Raw genomic sequence first — 20653 nt, forward strand, 5'->3', positions numbered from 1 at the left:
TTTGCGCTTGTGCGCTCTCCGATGTGTAGCGCAAATGAGGCGCTGGTTCGCCGGAGAGAGGGAACGGTGAAAAGCGGTGAAGCGTTAAGAGTGCGTGTGGTTTCTGGGTTACACGCTATCGGGTGCGGCACGGTGCCGTGGTTGGCGGGCACTGCGGAGTTCTTGGCCCTTCGCGGATGCGAGCTCTAAAGGAGACATCATTTGCTGTTCAGGCCAAACTTGTACCTTCAGTGGAACGAATTCTTTCAGGCAGAACGCGGTATAGCAAGTCCATGGCCCCGAGTCGAAGTGTCGAAGCGTCATGTTTGGCACCTTATTTCTCCCGCCTCGAGTATGGAACGTTTTGGTATTGTGCGTGGTCTAGGCAGGTGATGAATTCTAGTCAAGACGGTCACTCATCGGCTGAACATGCAGTCACTTATTCTATGTTACGACTCATCATTATTTTATTATTTTTTCGTTTTTTTTCTTTCAACAACTGTGTCATTGATTTATAGCAAAAAGGAAAAGTAAGAAGAAGAAAAGAAAAACGAAGGTTTTATACAGTGAAAGTCGGTTCAACAAAGAAACCCAGAGCAAAATATTTGACACCCATCGCGCTCGCTCCATGATTCCCAGAAATAAACTTCTCGTGGTTGTACCCCTTCCCTTTTGTTCATGCACCGACGACACGATGTATAACAGCAATGGGCCCCGCCGGGGTGGCGCAGTGGTTACGGCGCTCGACCACTGTGCCCAAGGACGCGGGATCGAATCCCGGCCTCGGCGGCCGCTTTTCGATGGAGGCGAAAAGCAAGGTGCCCGTGTGCTGTGCGATGTCAGTGCACGTTAAAGAACCCCAGGTGGTCGAAATTTCCGGAGTCCTCCACCACGGCGTCTCTCATAGCCTGAGTCGCTTTGGGACGTTAAACCCCACAAACCAAACCAACCTATAACAGCAATGAAACAGCGCACAGCCAAGGAGACATCGTATTTCTCTTGATCTTCGAGGGCCGTCTATGGCGCTTTTCCTGCTTTGCAGCCTTGAAGTGCGGCGTAGCCACATGCCTTTTTATCACTCACGTCCCCCCGGATCCTGTAGAGAAGGCTGCTATAAAAGGCAGCTTCGCTGGCATTGACTCCGATCGGTGAATGTATTGCGGTAGCCACGTCCCAGCGGGTCAATCACGATACGAGCTTCGACGACGGCCGTGGGCGTCGCCGAGCGATGTCCCGTATAATCAAGACCGCAGCTTTCCGGGGACGGTCAGGTCCTTTGGGATCGAAACGCGGTGCGCGGTGCGCGGGCGGTGATTGCGGGTTGCCAACAACAGCGCGATGACGTCTTGCCGAGATGAAGCAACGTTCCAACAGCCCAGACGCAGCGGCAGCAAAAGTACACACGCTCAATGTGATCCAGCTGTATCCACTTGAGCGTCTAATGAAAACGAACGGTGATGTTGAGTGACGCCTTGGTACCTCTTCAAGGCTAGAGATGTAGAGGGAAGAGCGCTTTCTGATTTTTGTTTCGTTGTTGTTATGGCTGCGCGTTACCGATCGATAGCTGCAAACAAGTCGTGCTACGGACATTAAACTGGCCTACCTGTGTAGCTATTAAATTTAATGATAGCGTAAGAAGCATAAACCGTGCATAGACGTCATTGTGAAAATCAACGCTGAAGAAATTACGGTCACACTTCTAATGTTCGTAAGGATTAACTGAAGCAAGCAATTTTCACTGCAAGCATATCAAATCCGCAATCGTCGGTGTATAAGCATATATGATCGAGCATCATGGTCCGATGAACTAAGGACGAACTAAGTGTGTCGAATGTACGTAGGCGTTCTATAAAGACGCTCGAAGAATGATGCCACTTTGCTGGCCTGAATGTTAGTAGAAGTCCTTGTTTATTTTTTGCGTCGATTGTTTGGCCTTACTGCTGTTTTCCATCCCAGTAATTGCTCGTCCTGAGTCATTTCTCGCGCATATAAACCCAGATAGCCTCGAATTAATGGCTGCCTCCTGGATCCAGTCTGCTCGCGACATTTTCTGAGAGCGACTCGTAAGACACAATTAGGGACGGCCATTATGGGCATGCATTCATAGAGAAACACACTGCTTACGCTTGTGCTCGGTTCTGTTCAGTCCGAGCAAACGCGTCATCTTCCTTGTATTCGACAGAGCAGCCACGCTCACTCGTCCGTCGCTCGCCGTCGGCGTTGTTGCGTTTGCGTCATCTTGGATAAGAGAAACAAAGGCACGTGCTGGGCTATATTAACGAGACGAGGATATATTAGAAGAGACCGCTGGCAGTCTCCACTCTGCCGAAGATAACTGGCTCAAGCGCACGCGTGCTCGTAAATAAACGTGCATGATTGCGTGTCGTACGCATCACACGCAAAGTATCAATCTGGCGCACAAATATAACGGCCGAACGAGGTGGGAAAAGAAAACACTGGGAAAACGAACTGGGGAACCTAGCGAAACAGGGGAGCCGTTGAACCGCTGAAGACGTCCGTGCAGTGCCCCGACTGTGCACGCGCCATTAATCTTACCCGGGTCAATTCCCCCCCCCCCCCCCCCCCCCCCCCCCCCTCTCTCTCTCTCTCTCCCTCTCTCTCTCTCTCTCTCTCTCTCTCTCTCTCTCTCTCTCTCTCTCTCTCTTCTTTTTTTTTTTCCTCTCTCACTTTCATCTGGCACAGCGTGGTTCTTTGTCGTCGCCAACGTTTCGTGGCCAAGCCGGTCTCCGGCGCTGTGCACGATGACGGCGACCAGCAACATCTGCTTTTCACAACAGTCATTCGATCGCTTTAGACAGGGTATATATATATTTTTTTTTCGTTAACTGGCAGCTCTCGAAAAGCACCTGCTTGTGCACGTGTAACGCATGCTGACGCTCGTTTCCACCTGCTACGCCGCTGGATGGCGAGACTTGTCTCCTGCAGGGCGTCGAGTTTTCGACCGTGGGAAACACGAACCTGCCGGCGGCCGCGTATACGTGTAAATGAAATTCCTGTCTGCACACGGCAGATGTTCCGCGTTTTAAAGAAGCCTGGGAAATAATTTCAACGAAAAAAAAGTGAGGGGGAGGGGGCTATAGTCAACAAGAACAATGTGGAAAGGCCATATATATCATCCGCTATATATACTATATGCTCCGCGACCATGCAGTTCTTACGTCCGCGTTCCAGACAGTCATTTCATTAGTCTATATACACCTTTCTTTTAGTCTCTCTCTCTCTCTCTCTCTCTCTCTCTCTCTCTCTCTCTCTCTCTCTCTCTCTCTCTCTCTCTCTCTCTCTCTCTCTAAATTTTCTATTCATATTGTAGATCCGCTTTCCTCGGCCGGTCGGTTACCAAGCAACAGCGAAAGTGTTTCCAAAAGGCGTCGAAATTATACGTCTCGCTTTTCCCTCCATTCCCGCAGCTTCATCTCGCGGATGTGTATTATACACGGGCGGTCCCAGAGAACAAGTAGGGCAGTCCGCTCCAGCCAGCTACAAGTGTGCATGTACACACGCGCGTAGATGGCTCACTTCAGCCGTGATTCTATTCTATACAAACGCTCGCTTACGCGTAGTTTTCCCTTTGTCTTAGGAACAACGGGTGTGCGCTGAGAAGCTGTGCATACTCACGGTGCCCAACGAGCCGGGGTGAGTATAATACATGTAGACACACGCGTTGACTCTCTACACCTCCCCGCTAATGCTCGGCGCGATTTTTCTGTTCTCGCTGAAGGCTTCCGCGGTCGTCCGCGCAGCTGTCCCGTTCGTGCAATCCTATATACACGAGCCTACTTCCACGGTCTTTCGTTTGTTCGTGCCTCTCACGTCCCGATCGACAGGCAACGAGAAATCTGTTTTGGTTTTCACGACGCCTTCCTGTTTTTACGACGCTGCTTGCTGCTGCTTCTTGGGTAAGAAGAAAGAAGACAGAAAGAAAGGAGACGGCGAAAGTGAGCGGTGGGAATTGCAAAACGGGAAACCATCAAAGACATGACGATAGAAGCGCCTCAAAAATAGCCTCTACCGAAGCTCCTCCATCGCCGCTGCAACCAAGCAGCGCAGATGTCGTTAGTGGAACAAAAAAGCGGTTCCAGCTTTTGACGGCTCCTGGTATCCGATCAGTCGCGAGAAAAAAATGAGTTTCCTTTCGTATTTATCTTTATTTATTTTTTCCCCTGAGCGGAGAGCGCGGGAGGGGCGCCGGGGCGCTGGAGGTGTTCTTGTCATGCGGAAAAACGTGTGTACTCAGGAGTCGAAAGTCGTGAAAATGCTACTTGCGGAAGGAACGACACAGTTCACTCCTTTTGGCATGCGTCGAGTTCAGGAACGAACGCAAGCCGCGGGCTGGTCTCGGAATCGAGTGAAAAAAAAAAAAAAAAGAAAGCGCGCGCTTCCTCGTTTAATTCCCACGCCTCATGTGTGTACGTGTGTGTCAGAAACCACCAGCATGGTGAGTAACGGCGCATGCAAAACAAAGGAGCATGGGAAACGCGTATAACGACATGGGAGGGAGGTAAGGTTGGCCGCTTATCTCCGCATTTCGCGCACACCGAAGAAGACGCGAAGATGGAACGCTTCCTTTTTTTTCTTCTTCTTTATTCGCATCTTACAAGTTGTTTCGGAATCAACCGCCCTGCAGTGGCCCCGATAGGCAACGCGCGCGTCGCGCAGGAAAAACACGCGCGTTGCAGTGCTGAAAACTCAGAAGTTCTAAAAGTTTCTCTCGAGCACGCACGGACATGGAGCCGCTCATTATCATAACATGCATGCACGAGCTGCGCGTTCCTCCTGCTACCGTTGCCGCATGCTTCACTGAGCTAGTTCGCGCATGCGCAGGCTGTCCGACGTGCGTGGGAAAACCTCGCAACTGTATGCGTACGGTGGAAGGCTGCATATATGCATCCGTATGCACCGAGAAACACATTTTTCTTGTGTATCATCGCGGTCTCGTCTTCGGCTCGACAAAAAGCTATACGTTTCCTTCTGGCGAGAAGAATGTACATAAAATTTACGGAGCTGGTCCTGTGTGTCCAGCCTTATCATCCGCCTAATAGAGTGGCCGGGCAGCTTTTATGGGTTCTATTATGCGGCTATATAGCAGGCACATAGCTGTATATAAGCTCATAAAGGGCAAGCCTGCGCTTGGTCATTACTCTTACGGCAAATGGGGAAAGGTCAGTATCAGAGGAAACGTGTACAAACCGCCTCTGTGCTTTATGTTTTGGTAAATAAAACGTTAATTGGGTTAATTGGAGAGATATATGGGAGAGGCATTCGCCCTGCAGTGGGTATAGTCAGGCTGGCGGTGGTGATGATGATGATGATGATGATAAAATAAAACGTGCTTATTGAAGGTCCGTACTATAGCCGGCACTATATCTTCAGTTGTGATAGTCCTGGAAGCAGCGCGCACTTTCACTGTAACTGAGGTCGTCAATTTCACACGTTTCGTTCCACGTCATCTCCACGTATGCAACTTCATGATGGCTCCGAAAATAAGCAGTAGCTGCAAAGCGCCACTGAAGGCGAAGCAGGAAAGAAGCCTTATAGAACAGGGGAAAACATTTTCTCGGTCACCGAGATATCATCGGCGCGTATTGAAATCAAGCAGTTCGCTAAGGACGAAATGAGTCCGCAAGCGACGGAGATTGCCGTCTTTCATTCCATGTCTTTAACACTCTTTCGCTGCGAAACAGGAAGCGGAGCAGCACTTTCAGGAGGGACAGCTCTCGGTGGCGATGACCCCTTGTCACAGCGACAGGGGAGCGGCGTTCGCGTGTCAGAAGTTGAAGATGCGCCCGGGCTACACCTGTACGTATACCGTCCGTGCGCTCGATAGCGGCTCCGTCTTCCCACCATTTGACACGACGACGTCACTCGGCCGAGACAAAATGTGGGGCACATCGATGGACCAGCCGCGCTCCTAATGGGGCGCTGGCTTGCGTGCGCCCCAACGAGTGGGGGGCGCCCCGATCACCGGCGCACGAACGTCCGGTAGGGGAAGCTTAGTAGTGTGTTGCAGCAACGAAAGGGTATATAGCACGGCGAAAGTGAGCGCCACGGGAGGTTGTCCTTGCTGCTGACACTTCTTTCTCCTTAACATGCCCCCCTTCTAGCCGTCTGAATATATTTTATATACCTATATACATGGACGTCACGTGGAAGAAGTACGGAAGCTCAGAACAGCCTTGTCTTTATTTTGAAGCTGTCGCCTGAAGCAACGTAAAGATGGACAGAATTCTTGTCCGGCGCCGTCCTGTTCGACAGGAATGATAAGGAACCGGAAGAGATACTCCGGAAATGACATGCTGCAATGACGGCCCGTTGCACTGTTTTCCTTTCTTCTTCCGGGTCATATAATGCGTATACGCGGCCTGCTCGGAATGTGTGGTGACAGCAAAGGTCACAACAGCGTCGCGGGGTGTGGTATTAATTACCGCTATTCGTACGAGCAACGCATTACATATCTCACTTGCCTGAAGACAAAAAAGCGGCGTATTGGGTGGGAGGGAATGGTAATAAGGTATATATTATATAAACAAAAACGAAATATATATATATATATATATATATATATATATATATATATATATATATATATATTTCGCTTTTGTTTTTTCAGATAGTGAAACGTATTTCGATTTCAGTATTTTCTTTTTTCTTTTTTTTCTTTTTTTGCAGGCGTGCTATCATTTGAGCCTAATTTGCCGCTTCTGTAGATCATTGCTTACCACTACAACACATTAGAAGGCCGCGCTTTGGTGCGAGTCTTCGTCTACAAACCCGTTCCATGAAGCTAGCGGTGTCTCAGTGTTTGGGGCGCTCGACTCTTGAACCCATCCATGGGCGCGGCATCAAATCCCGGTCGTGGTGGCCGCTTTTCGAACAAGGCAAAAAACAAGGTGGCCATTCACTGTACGATGTCAGTGCTAGTTAAAGAGCACCAGGCGGCCGCATTTTGCTGAGCTCTCTACTACGGCGTCCTTTGCAACGTTAAACCCTATAAACTAACCAAGCAGTCAACCAACTGTCAACATTTCCCATTTTGGTGCTTCGATGTTCTGCGCTGTGCTCACGAGTGCAGCAAGTTATTCATGCGAAAGCATTAGTATATAGCTATATGTTGTCGCCGTAAGTGTCCGCAAAATGTGTCGCCGGAATTTGGTCCCCTCGTGACGTCATCACTGAATGATCGGCTGAGAGTAAAGTCAAGGTATAAAGAAGTGCTAGAACATCAACGAGTCATGAGTCATAGTCACGTGGCAAAAAGTGTCGAGTCATGTAATTAATGAGTCATGATGAGAGTCAGGGATGATGAGACAAAAATTGCTGAGCCATGCCATATGTGTAAGTAGACGTAGAAAGGTGTCGACCAGGAGCCACCAACGTTGCGCTAACACTAATGTTCGGATTCTCCCAATGCAGTTTCTGCAGTGATCTCTAAAGTTATTTTGTCAAGGGATGCTTGCTGCCTGAAACAAGAGTTACCGCGTCGACTTCGCTGTGACGCATGCGATGACGGCTCGAATATGTGCACGTGGCGTGCGCAAAGCGTCTCGACCAGGCATGCGCAAGTGTGTCGTGTGCGAAGCCTGGCCGCGTCCTGGCGTCTATAGTGACGCTTGTGCAACGTCAGGCTACTCTATCTATAGCTGCTTCGCGGCCCCGCCCCTCTGCGAAGAGGGTGGACACAACGATCTGATGCTTCTGTATTGCCTGTTTCCAACGTTGGTGACAATAGAGCTGTTGCTTAGCAACAGATCGACTGGCACTTCGCTCGGTCCCGGTGCGAGTTCGCTCAGTGCGGCGCCGGGTCCGCCTTTAGCGGGCATGTGAAATGAGTCACCAAGGGACGCTTGGGAGAGTGCCCGGAAAGTTTGATTCGTACAGGCGCGGCGAGACACGAAAACGAATCGGAGCCGAAGGATTGAACCGACGTACCTGTGAGTCTTAGTTACGCTGCATTTTACCGCGGAAATTCGCACGGAGGGTAGGTTTGCCATCGTTTTTATTTTCTAAACATGTTGTAAAGGCGCTTGGTCGCGCAGGCTGGCATCTTGAATAAACTAGATAAAGCTCGGTACTTGCAACCCCTCGGCCCGCAAGGTCTCTCTGCGACGCGAGGCTAAGAACGACTAAGCATCAAGAATACAAAATGAGTAAGCAACTACGATCACATGCCTGAATGCCAGTGTGTATGAAAGACAGCGCGCTTTTCCTTACCACGTTCTATATATACAATACAAGACTATAAAAACGAGACTGCAATGGCAGCTGACAACAGCAGTGAAAAGGCTAAATTGAATATGCAAAAAAAAAAAAAAAAAAAAAAAAAAAAGAAAAACGAAGGCGGTTGCGAAGGCGGTTGCTCTGGGTTTAGTTTCACGATTCACGGCAGTAACCTAAGTTATGAACCATCAATCAGAGCGGGTCTGCACATTCTAACTGATCAACGCACAAGCAAAAGATAAATTGCTGTCAGTGCCACAGCGGTCGGAATTCCCATTGCATCCATCGAGATTGGACTCCATAACCTAGGGGTTTAACGTACACACCTATTATATTGATGATGATGCTTCTAAATGCACACAGGTAGCAGGAATGTTTACTTGCACTGGTTTATGACCAGTCTAATTATTGAACACTAAATCTACTAAATGGTTTTCTAGTACACTAAAATAAAGTGTATATAAACAAGGAAAACGCATTTCTGTTGCCAGATTTCAATGATCGCATTGCCACTGAAACAAAAAAGCGACCAGTGTGTCTTCTTTCTTTTTTTTTTAATGAAAATAGTGCGGGTCGTTTCGCGATACCTAAACACGGGGTATAAATTTGTGAGCTTCTCTATAGTTTCCTCGAGGTGCTGACAAAAGGTCGTCTGATCCTTCTATCCACATTCTCTCCTCCAGTCACTAGCCACGCTCCCTTACGAATAATAGCCAAAAAATGGGCTCACATCTTCTAGTTTCCCAGGGGGCAGGGACACGGTTTATCAGCACGGTGTTTCCAGCGAACCTTCAATTTTCCTCAAATGCAGCAGGCCATGAACGCCACTTGATTGAAGCCTGCACTGCGGAATCCTGCATAGCACCGTGCCGACGTTAGGTTGGCTCTAACCTAGCCACAAAACCAGTACTCATGGAATCTTGCACACAGGTTGGTACCGTTTTTGTTTGGATGTTGTTGCAGAGCTGAAGTAAAAAAAAAATAATTAAAAAAAATAAGGAAAAAGGGTGCCATCACGCAGAAGTCTCTGGCTCTTGTGGAAGGGATGGGTTCGTGCGTGCGTTATGTGTCAGCACGCGAACGAGAATAACAAGAGAGAGGGAGAGAAAGAAGAGCTAGAAAGAGACAAAAGAGCAAAACAACCCTGGCTTCCAACCCTCGCGGCATGACCGGAACGATTGCGCGTCGGAATGTGGAAACTCGTTAAACGCCGGAATAGAGCACGTCGGCAGAGCGGACGAGGAAGCATCCCGCGACACACACAAAGAAACCGGGCGAGGAAGAATGGGATGAAAAAAAAAAGAAAAGAAGAGCGAGTCGGGAAAGAGAGCGACGAGCCCAAATTCACGTCAAGGCACACACCGCCGCTGCTGCTGCGCGCCTAGAGTGTAGAACCGACGGGGGTGGATCCGCCACGCACTGTCGACGGAAGCCCGCCAGAAAAGCGTCGTCACCGACTGGAAGTTCGTCGACCGCAGCAGCGGCACCTGTCAGCCATTGTCCCACGGGCGAGAGCGTCGTTTCGAGCCGAACGAGTTTTTTTTTTTTTTTCTCCTCCCCTTTTTCTCTTTAAAAAGCAGCGGCACGTAATTCAAAGGAGGCGCTGGGAGAAAAAGTAAGTAGATGGAAAAGGGCAAGTCGAGGGACAGAAGGGAGGAACGCATGCAGCGGCCCGAAGAAGCACGAGTCCGATCTGGTCCGGGCCCGTCCGGTCGTCGTAAAGATTCCGCCGGGCATTCTTCGGGCTCTGACGCGCGCGCGTCGCACCGTTGCCTTTACTGGCGCACCGCCGACGAAGCGCCAAGGAGAGGAGATAATCTGGTCGAAGAGGCTAATGTACCCGAGTTCGAGGCAGCTGGCGGCGAATATTCGCCACGTGTCTAAACGGAGACCGAAGGCGAGATTCGGCACGTCCGCCCGAGAGTCTGTGCAGGAGAGCAACTCTTTGGGCCCGGATGGTTTGAAACTTCGAGACTAGTTCGTCCCTTTGGAGCGCAGCTGGGCAAACTCCGACCATCAGAGAAAGAAAATTCGTTGTCTTGGAGAATTCGTAATAAGAAAATTTTAACTTTAGCGTCTTGCTGGCAACAAGAAATTTTAGTTGGCTGTGCACAAGCCACGTAACTACGTTTCTCATTTTGTTTTCGTTTGGCCGTTTCTCTGTTCGCAAGTGCTCAGAGACGCGTCGAAGTGGGCCCAGAGACAGCTGACGCATACTCACTGCACTGGAGTTTGGTTATGCCCATTCATGCCCATTCGCGGCCACCCCGCTGAATAAGAAAACGTTCACTTACACCTCTGAGATCATTTTGTTACGGCATTGGTTGCGCGTTCCAACAGCACTCCTTACTCTTCGTGGAAACCACAACTTCGTGTTCTGTCGAGCGTTAAGTTCAGCCGCGGTAGCTGGCCGACAGCGTCCTGGCACCATGCTAGAGCGACGTCGACGCTTCCGCTCAACGGACGTTGGTCAAGCAGTGGCCCGAAGCTGGACCGCATGTCGCTATCCACCTTGCCAAGGCAAGAACGAGTGGCTGCAGCGCACGGCATTTGCGCCTTCTTTGCAGTCACTGTAGTGTCGGCACTGAAAAGGGGCGACCACGCTCATTGTCCCACCGGCGCCGACGTGTCAACGGCCCGCACAGCGTGGCGTGGCGAAGCCATTGTCCGTCTGGACGCACCGGTTCCTTCGAATGGCCCGGCCGCCTTTCTCGGACCATGCTTGCGCTGCCGTTCGACCCGGTCCCGAAACGGTGCTTTGGAAAGGCGGACAATTGGCTCGAATTGCCCGGCCATTAAAGGCGCCGATGGCCGGACTGCGCGCGTTGACCGTGACACAGAAGCAAGAAAGAGCTCTGCCTTTGCGTATGTAGTTATGATCTCTACCGTTGTTCTTGGGTGACGCTTGTGCTCAGCGCTAAAGGTGACAGGAACCCCTGTAAGCAGCGCAAAAGAATGCAAGGCCGGAAGTTTCTCAAGGAGGCACATATAATGGTGGACATCTAAAAGTGAAGAACCTTTGTGCAAAGAAAGGAGGCAGGAATCTCCAGGAACGCGGCTTTTAATCAACGGTTACGAAGTAGTTCAATTTACAAACCTCATAAAGACCATGCATCATATAAGGTCGCAAGCAACGGACACGTGCGCGGACACATCTTTGCTTTGTACGCAGATACAGCAGCGAGACATCGCGTATGCCGTCTCAGCTTTGTCCCGTGCTGAAAGCAATTATACCACGGCCGAGAAAAAATGCATCGCTGTTGTCACGAGCAGTGATGAAATGTATGTATTGTAGTAATAATAATAATTGGTTCACAGGAAGGGAAAGGCTCTGTATCTGCCACACTTACTCTGTGGACACCCGAACCGCGCCGTAAGGGAAGGGATGAAGGTGGGAGTGAAAGTGGAAAGAGAGAAAGGGGAGCCGTAGTGGAGGGCTGCGGAGTAATTTCGACCACCTGGGGATCTTTAACGTGCGCTGACATCGCACTGCATACGGACGCCACTGGTGTCCGTGTGCTGTGCGATGTCAGTATAAAACTGGTATCCTCTCGTTGTTTCCTCTCGTGCCCGCCAAAGTTATCTAATTTCATAGCGTTATCTAATTTCACGGCACTGTAAGCGCGTCCTATCTGGTAAAGTATTCCTTCCGGCAGACTGGTGAGGCCAGCTATTCATTTCGAACCAAAGTATTCTCACGGTAGCAGATGTTGTCCGTGACGTCAGCAGCCCCGAGAAGCGGAAGCCCACTTTTGTCGGGACAGCGCTCGGCCGGTTCAAGGATTCGACAGCTGCACGTGCCCGTCTCTCCTTATCGAGGTCGAGGCAGGTGAAGCCGTCGCTCCAGAAGAAGACTGCATTGTTCCGGACGACTGGACAATAAAACACGCCCCCTCACCGCCCACGCGCGACAGCTGAGCGTCCGGCCGTCCGCTCTCTCTGTGCACCGTGGCTCTTAATGATGAGTCCATAGAACACATGTATCGCACGCCGCCAACTTTGATTGCTCTGCGAGGTGAGGCAGGAGGCGTTCTGAGGCCGGAGAGAGCTCGAAGCAGAGGATGAGTTACTAAGGCCCTGTCTCATTGCGTCATCACCTTATATACTCGTTCGCGATAAAGGAGAAGTCCTTGCATGCGGAGCAGCTCTGATATACGGGGCCAACGGGACCCGTCCCCAGCCCCGTCCGCGCGGGCGGACGCGTGTGTTCCACCCCCTTCTCTTTGGGCGAAGCGCGGCAGAGGCCAGCGTGACCTCCCTGCTCGGCGCGGCGGTGTGGGCGCAAGGTCTGGTGCTGGACGCATCCCACGCGCGGCCGGCCGGCCGGCCCGAGGGAGCGTGACCCACGCGCCGGTCGTGCGGGCCTTGCACAGCGCGTTCACGCTTCCGCGCTTGGGGGGTCGGCACGAAGAAAGAGCCACCACCTCAGCCTTCTCCATTTATTTTCTTCGGTGTGCCGCTACTTTTTGTGCGTGCACGCGCCCAGAACAGCACCGCCGTATCCCCCCTCCGTGTCGGCAAGGCGTGATGCTCTTGTCCCCTGTACAACATTGCGGTGGCTGCGCAGGTGCGAACAAGAAGCTGTGTGCGGAAGGGCAGGATAGCTTGCGCGATATTGATCATTAATAGCATCTTCATCATAGAAAGACCGAACATCGTATATTAGCTCCCCCCCTTACGGCGAAAGACGCGACCGGTATGGGCCCCGTTTGCCGTAACGGCTGCGTAGGCTACGTCCACATTTGGAGCACCTGACCCGAGAAAAAGAGGGTGGGCGAACCAAGAGGGGCGCCAAAAAAAAAATAACAATAATAATAACGCAATAGAGCGCACGGAAGGAAGCAGGAAATAAGCACGCTACCTTTGCAGGCCAGTCGTAGGTTGCCCACAAAGGGTGTGCACACCGCCTGTAAAAAAACTGGGACTCAGTATAAAAATTTCCTCTATCCTATGCCGTCTTCGTGGTGAATATGCGAACCTCCTTTCGGCACGAGCTTTCTGGTGCAAGTCGTGCATTTCTCCTTACGTGTTCCATTTTGAAGCTGTTTGAACAATCTTATCACGTTATGCCATAATGCTTCCGCAAGGCGGCTGTGTGATACGGTTTGGAAGCGTATCATTTAACAGTTGCGCGTTAATCTAGATGAGTTGCCCGAATGCAAAAGCCGTTAAAGCACGAACACTTGGCCGAGGTGCTCGGACATGCTTGAAAAAAAAAAAAAAAAAAAAGCTAGCAATGTGGTAAACGGTAGGACCATAAGGACACATATGATGTCTTCATGTCCCTGTAGCTTCCCGCTGCCCCGTGAAAATTTCAGACATCACAGTTGTTGCGCTCTCCAGTTCGTCTGCCTACGGTGTTAAAGAAAAGCGAGCGAACTAAGGGAGTGAGATCGGGATCCCTTGAGAACTCATTTCTGACGATGATGACAAAGAAAGCTGGTAGAGATATTTCAAATGATAATCAGTTTGAGGCCACCCATCGACGAGTTCGTCATGAAACGAATTATTCCACAGAACAAAAAATCAAAACAAGAAATCTAATGCGATGATTACAATTCTTATTTGTTAGCAGTGTACTTATGACACACGCCACCGTAGCTCAGTTGAGGGCACCGTGCACGAAATTCGGAGGCCGTGATTTATACGAGTATTTCGTTACGTCAAAGTTATATGCACTGTATCCAAGTTTCCGCTTATATCCGAGTCCATCGTTGCATCAGTCTTTCGTTATGTCCACTTTGAACGAGAGAGGCTTCAGAACCACGGCACGGTTTAGTGTGTGTGTGTGTGTGTGTGTGTGTGTGTGTGTGTGTGTGTGTGTGTGTGTGTGTGTGTGTGTGTGTGTGTGTGTGTGTGTGTGTGTGTGTGTGTGTGTGTGTGTGTGTGTGTGTGTGTGTGTGTGTGTGTGTGTGTGTGTGTGTGTGTGTGTGTGTGTGTGTGTGTGTGTGTGTGTGTGTGTGTGTGTGTGTGTGTGTGTGTGTGTGTGTGTGTGTGTGTGTGTGTGTGTGTGTGTGTGCGTGCGTGCGTGCGTGCGTGCGTGCGTGTGTGTGTGTGTGTGTGTGTGTGTGTGTGTGTGTGTGTGTGTGTGTGTGCGTGCGTGCGTGCGTGCGTGCGTGCGTGCGTGAGCATGTGTGTGTGTCTGTGTGTGCGTGCGTGAGCGTGTGTGTGTGTGTGTGTGTGTGTGTGTGTGTGTCTGTGCGTGCGTGAGCGTGTGTGTGCGCGCGCGTGTGCATGTGTGCGTGCGTGTGTTAAAGAGAGAGAGAGATAGAGAGCAGTGCGCTGGGCTCAATAGAAACTTTTGAGCAGATGTTTTGCCTAGAATTTTATTTTTGTTGCGTTTTCACAGTTTCTGTTCTGCCTTTCTTCAAAATGATTTAAAATTAGGGCTTCACAATACTTCCCGACCAACACAATAAAATGAAAAGGCTTTATCTTTGCACGCCCCCACATTCTCTTTTTTTTTTTTTTTTTTGGAAGCGCTCGTTAAATGCCGAAGAAATAAATGGCCAGCCACTTGTTCCCAGTTTCTCGCCAGGCACCGTGATCGCACGACAGCCAGTGCTTTGAAAAAAGTAAATACGATGTTAGAAATCCTTTACGAATTAGAACATGTCGCCGTAACACTTCCCCGACCATAAAACGAACTACACGCACCGATGCATGTTGGTGGGCTACAGTGGTAGAAAACACTGACCTGAATATACAACACAGTTTTTGTTGTCATGTCCATGGTTTCAAGCAGTGCTCTTCATCGGTGATCTTCATCATAGCCTCAGTAGCAATTACGTGAGAGTGCTGGTGAAGACAAAGCTTTGGTCAAAGGCTTCCTTTCCCATTTCTCCAGCCGAGGATCTTAAATCCGTTGCCAGGATCTCAGTGAATGCACTTTTTCTTTAGTGATTTCAACTCTTCGGTGTACGTAGACGTGGCCATTTAACCTATATCTACGGGTACCTCGTCTCGGTATGTCTGTACACGTTGGATCAGTTCACATCAAATCACTTGTGCCGTACGTGACAGGACCGCAACGATTAATCGCCGTCGTGTTGGCTTTGCAAGCGACAGTAGCTCCTTAAAGACAGAAAAAAAAGAAAAAAAAAGCGCACAGATCGCCGGACGACTGCGACGAGTACGTGCGCGCAGACACGTTCCAAGGCTGCGGTGGAGGCGCTTGCCTGTCGCCTTCTGTGCATTCTCGCAGTGTGATGCATATTGTGGCGGAGCATTTCTCGTGCGCTCGCAGTATGCGCGCTTAACCAGGCTCTTTTTCATACGATCACTCCTTTTTTCCCTACTCATATTTTTGCTTTTTTTTTTTTACGTTATGTATTTTTGCTTTTTTTTTTTACGTTTCGCGCGACCAGCTTCCATGCTAGGGCGCTTTTGATGGAGTAACTTGCAGTTATATGAGGCTGCTTCTTATGTGGGAAATACAAAGACGTGTTTTCCATCAGCAGTAAATGTGGCGTCAGATGTTGGGAAATGGAAAGCTTAGTGTACCGACGATACGTCGTGGTAACAATAACGAGCTCAGTGGTTCTAACTAGGAGGTATAATGAAGTAATGTGTTGGTAGTCACCTTTATGTTCATTCTGAACTCGACGCATTCGAAACAGCACGCGGTTAGAATGTCAGGTTTGTCGATATATGTACTCGTGAAATTGCAAGCATATTTGTAAACGCAGGCACGCAGCAGAAGCCGAAGGCGATCACAAGTCCTGGCTTGCTGTCGATGAAAATAAAAGAAAAGCCGATCTAATGCACAGTCTTTGTTAGAAATAGCGCTCTTAGCTTACATAATCGCTTCTGATGACGTTACTTTATGAAGGTTAATCATATGTCACCCATGCACTGCCTCGTCCCCTCCTTGACCTTATGCCAAAGTTCACAGACGGGCTTTCGGACATCTCATAGTTGGCAAAAAAGGAAAAAAAAAAAAAAAAACAGATGGCGGCGCTCTCGCTATAGAAGAGTCGCGAATGCAACTATAAGATCGCCCACGAGTGTTTGCGGAAAGTATGATACGTTTTGGAAAGTTAAAACAAATACTGCTTCTGTTTCCCATGCAGCGACGGCTAAATGTGTGCGGTCGGCCGCGTTGTTTGGGTCAAGTCATTGTCGTGGCAAAGTCCGCTTGCGAAATTTTGAATAGCCGCATACTTCAAAATAGGCCCGTTCGCTCGGCAGCAGCTCCAAAGCTACGGCGCACGCGCGTAAGATATGCAGAGAAATTGCGGCCTCCTTCAAATTCGCTCTCAGCAACTGCACGACGGGACCGAAGGGCTGCAGCCGTTGTTCTCGCAGGCCTCAGCGCCGTTGCTGCCACTGCCTAATCGTGCAGTGCTCGCTTTCGCGGCAGTTGCTCCCCCCCCCCCCCCCCCCCCCCCCCCCCCCCCCCCTCTGCATATACAAGCTAGCAAACACGCATACCGGTTTCCACGAGGTAGCACGCGCTGCCGCCATATTACCGGCCGCAGCAAGAAGCGGGCCACCACTAGGGACCATAATCGCGGCACTTGCCTGTTGAATAAAGTGCATTATACTACTACTGCCTGCAAGTGCGTGTTACAGCGCCACACAGCTATGCTTGCGAAACAACGCAGGAAAGAGCCACGTGTTGTCGGCAACGTTGTACACTGCCTTGCTCATGTCCCATCTTTTCCTCGGCGTTGCGTGGAGGACGTCCTGCTCTTCAGCGCTCAATTCCTGCATCATAACATGTCCTGTATATATATATACATGCCATGATACAATATATATGACCTTTGTCAAATGCAGATACGCTCAAGCCCGGACGTATCGAATTACTGCTTATATCGAACGATTACAGTATCCCCATGCAAAGGTCCCCATGCAAAGGTCCCCATGCATTGAGCGCGTTTATCGAATTTGCGTTCACGTCATGATACAATATATACAGCTTTTGTCAAATGCATATACAGTCGAGCCCGAACGTATCGAATTATTGTTCGAACAGTTAGAACACCCCCTCGTACACCCCATGCAAAAGTATAGCACTATTGATCACGTTTATTGAAGCTGCGTTCAGCCGGAGCATTCGATATATCGAACACCGTCCCTGCTTCGATTTATTGAACAATCCTCTCTTGTCCTGCGATCCGATAGTTGCTCTGGCTACCTCAGTTATTAGAGTGACTGCCTCAGACAGGCATCAGTCACGGGGTTTGAACCCAGACCAGGGCGAATGTTTCAACAGCAAAGTTTTCGTGAAATTCGTATAGTTTTCCTTTGCAGCCGTGAGGCTGCGCAGGGGTGAATGCTAACGAGTAATTACTTCAACTGCTTCCTTACAGCTTGGGGTCTGGGTGCATGTGTATTTCTGTGGTCGAACTATGACGGTAAAATAAGTTATATTCATTTACCGAATGCTCATACCCCAAATCTGACACTGTGGGCCGGTCTACAAGGCCCGCAACATTGTAGCTAGAGGAGCCTAACTCGATCCCTCCACGGACGGCTCTGGAATATGCGCTATGAGCTCAGTGTATTCGTGTTACTTTGTATTTCTCATCCAGATAAGTGCGGTCTGCTGTGAACGGGACTGAAAGCACCGGTCTTGTGACAGCAACAGCAGGATCGGGAAGCTGCTACAGCCGCCGTGCAGTTGCGGAGGGAAAGTGGGTGCAGTGCGAGGATACCTTTCGCCCCTCTAATTTATACGTCGACCGGTAGGCGCGAGACCCGTGATTTCAACTTTCAATTACGTTGCTCGGATGTCGGATTGCGGAAGCGCTTCTCTCGGGCAGGCAGGCGAAACCGCAAACGTGTGCGATGAAACGAGACCGACTATAGAGCGCTGGCGATTATTATTGCATTCCGGAATGACAGGCAGCCGGCTTCGAGGCTGCCGTAACAGCTAAGCCGGGCAGCCCAGGCCACGGACAGCACTTTCCTCTTCATACGGGCGCGCACGTCACGGGAATTCACCAAAAAGCTCGAGTGCGACGGTCAAGGAAGCGCGGTGAACTCGCTATGCATGGGAGAACGAAGGACAAAACCTTAAAAGACACTAGCTTATGGTCGTAGCTTACGCCTTAGCGTTTGCCACTTTACAATTCAAACTAACGTCGTCGTAGGGCAGAGCCAAGCTCGAGGATTCCCTGCAAAATGTGACGGGTGCGTTTGTCACAATGCGAGGATTCCGACCGGTAAAACGACGAGCGCAGACTACGCAACGCTGCATGCACGTCCCGGTCCCCGCATCTTTTCTTCACTTTTTTTTCTCTTATCGCATGACACCAGCAGCAGCGATTACGCCAGCAGGAATGCCGCAAATGTCCTGAACATGCACTTACTTTACTTTTTCTTTTTTCTTTCCTCCCTACGCCGTCCGTCTCCTCCTCCTTTTATTCTCTTCGGGTGCGAGCCAGCGTGTACATGCACGGGTGCTTGTTTCGTTTCCTCGAGTCTGCGGCGCAATCGCATTAAGGACTAGGCTGGAATTTTTCTACACGCGCGGTGCGTCGCTGGCTGACTGACGACTCGGCGAGAGCAGAGAACCATCAGCATCAGCAGCAGCGGCGGCGCCTGACGAGCGCGAGCCGAGCTCAGAGGCCCAGCTCGGGCTACATTACGGCGATGCGCCATTACCGGAGCACGTCGCAGCCGCCGAGCGCGTGCCTGATTGGGTCATAATAATCACCGCCGGAAATAGGGGCGCGAAATAAACCAAGACTCCAGGTAGCGGCGTTGGCGGCGCGCAGCGAGCGAGCGCGCGCGCGCTCACGCTTCTGTGATCGCGGTCGAGGATAGCTCAAAAAGACGAGTGTACTCTACAGCAATGTCCTCGAAGAGCATTACGCTTTACTCTTACGCGGGGAAGGGGGGAAGGGGAGGGGGGGAGGGGTGTATATGCATCTTTGAACCGCACAACCCATTCGAACGTATAGCATCTCGCTCTGCGAACGCTAATAGCATGCAAGATGACTTTCGAAGGTTATCCGGTCATCTTTAGTCAGGCAGGAGGTATATTTGTAGCTGCACGCTGAGTTCGCGCAGAAAAAAAAAAAAAACTTATAAAAGGAGATGCACGAGCCCCGCCGGGGTGGTGCAGTGGTAAGACGCCCGACTACTGTGCCGGAGTTCCCGGGTTCGAACCCGACCGCGGCGGCTGCGTTTCGATGGAGGCGAAACGAAGTGGCGTCCGTGTGCTGTGCGATGTCAGCGCACGTTAAAGATCCCCAGGTGGTCGAAATTACTCCGTAGCCCTCCACTACGGCTCCTCTTTCTCTCTTTCCACTTTCATTCCCACCTTCCTCCCTCCCCTTACGGCGCGGTTCGGGTGTCCACAGAGCAAGTGTGACAGTTACTGCGCCTTTCCCTTCCTGCGAACCAATTTAAAAAAAAAAGGAGATGCACGATTCCGCCTTATACATTCCCTCTCCCTTTTCTATTTCCTTCGAGTTCTCTCTTTATTTGATTTTCCCCTCGTGCTCTCTGGCGGAGATCGACGCATTAGCAAGGGTTAGTTTCTTCTTCCACGCATTATACACGACTCCGTACGACGTTAGCACAGGCAGGACCCTAGTGCGAAAGATAGATAGTACAGCTCCTAACGAGCCTGGCGAGTGTCCAGGCTTCCCGGGCTTGTCCACACAGACTCCCCTAGATATATAGAGAAAGCCTTGCGTGCTGCAGACCCGAAACGTGTAAGGGTTCTGCTCGCACGCATCCGTGACGCTGTGCACACGCAACCGCCTAGCGTACTTGTAGTGCGAACAGCACGCGAGGAGGCTGCCGACCACTTGCTCGCTTGGGCTGCGCGAATGTTTCCATAGGGTGAGGGTCAAGACAAACGACTTTCTCATTAACGGCCATAGCAACTGAGTCCAGCAGCTGCTGCAAATGTTTGATATCACGCACGAGAGGTCGCGCTCTTCGTGTTGCTAGCCAGAAGTATACGATCGCTTCGTCATAAGTCGTGCTCTTTGTCTATGCAAATGAGAACGCACTGACCATTAACAGCCTGTATGGTAGTTGACAGCACCCGATCTCTGCCTCTGTTCGCTCTCTGGATTGCCGTTTTCCTCGTTGCTCGGCGTTCGCACGAGGCTACAGCTGCGCTAACTCAAAATGGCGGCGAAGCCTCCTCGGGCCGAACAAAGCACTGGAGCGTGCTGGGCGCAACGGCCGCCGGTGCAAGGGTAGTGACTCTTTTCCGCCTCGCGTGGTTGCCACAGTGCAGGCGGAACGGACACGGCGGGATTCCGCCGACCGGTGAGATCCCCGCAGGAGAAAAATATTTACTCAAGTTCAATGACACCTTGTTAGCCTGGTGAGAATCAGAGGAAAGTATTGCTGAATTCCAGCCGGCGAACATATAGTGCCGTGCACTATTGCTTGTCAGCAAGCGTTTGTGCTAGAGCCAACTCGCATAATGTCCGAACGCACCGACGTATGTAGAAGCAGCTTTCAT

General features: G+C 50.6%; 1 protein-coding gene across 1 annotated transcript in view; it reads left to right on the forward strand.

Moving 5' to 3' along the window:
- The window catches only part of RhoGEF64C (Rho guanine nucleotide exchange factor at 64C), a 140024-nt gene that overhangs the window by 49077 nt on the left and 70294 nt on the right, over positions 1 to 20653 (forward strand). The window lies entirely within an intron of this gene.

This window comes from Amblyomma maculatum, chromosome 2 (assembly GCF_055883805.1).
Source record: "Amblyomma maculatum isolate TAMU_Amacu chromosome 2, ASM5588380v1, whole genome shotgun sequence".
Classification (NCBI taxonomy): domain Eukaryota; kingdom Metazoa; phylum Arthropoda; class Arachnida; order Ixodida; family Ixodidae; genus Amblyomma; species Amblyomma maculatum.